General features: G+C 32.9%; 1 non-coding gene across 1 annotated transcript; it reads right to left on the minus strand.

Annotated features, from left to right (window-relative positions):
- TRNAS-AGA (transfer RNA serine (anticodon AGA)) lies at nucleotides 1-82 on the minus strand. Its single transcript has one exon. It is a non-coding gene; the product is annotated as a tRNA-Ser (tRNA).
- Between the last annotated feature and the right edge of the window lie 675 nt (nucleotides 83-757).

Raw genomic sequence — 757 nt, forward strand, 5'->3', positions numbered from 1 at the left:
CGTGGACGGCAGGATTCGAACCTGCGCGGGCAGAGCCCACATGATTTCTAGTCATGCCCGATAACCACTCCGGCACGTCCACTTCTCATATCCCTTTGAGTCACGTCTAGTAATATATAGCTTTGGACTCCTACAAATGTTGTCTCCACTCTTTTTCCAAACTCCAATCTTATTTCGGTCTTGCTTTAATTCTATTTTTCATCAGTATTGCCAAAATCTCTAAATGTATCACATAAGAAAAATTGATAAATCAAAATTTAATTCAAAATCTTCTCGTGGAAGTTTATAGGTCAATGTTGAATGTACTCCTTTCGTAAGAAGCTCCTCATTTCCTCTTATGCGTCTTTGCTTTTGTTTAATATATGCTTACGATAGATTTTATTTGTCTCTTTTTGGTGTTTACTATAATCAACTTTTGCTATTTACTATTTTAGATTGTTTGCTATAATCTTATTTTTCTTTTGTTCATTACTTCATCAATGTACATCTACGTAGAGTTATGGTACAAAGTGACCTATAATGTTTCAATTTAATTTTTTTAGGGTACATGATTAGCTATACGATTCTCTAAGAAGTAGGAAAAGTTTGTCATTTTTGGAGGCTATGATATCTATTATCTTATTATGTGAAAGTTGAAGTTCTATGTTTCAAATTGTATTTGATTCTCGCTTGATTTGCCTTAAATTACTTTGCACTTTATTAATTGAAAGTGCATTTGGAAAATTCAAAATTGTTTTAGGTTGCGGAACGCAATAAC

This window comes from Eschscholzia californica, unplaced genomic scaffold, assembly GCF_041429995.1.
Source record: "Eschscholzia californica isolate CP2 unplaced genomic scaffold, dmEscCali1.0.p SCAF_4, whole genome shotgun sequence".
Lineage (NCBI taxonomy): Eukaryota > Viridiplantae > Streptophyta > Magnoliopsida > Ranunculales > Papaveraceae > Eschscholzia > Eschscholzia californica.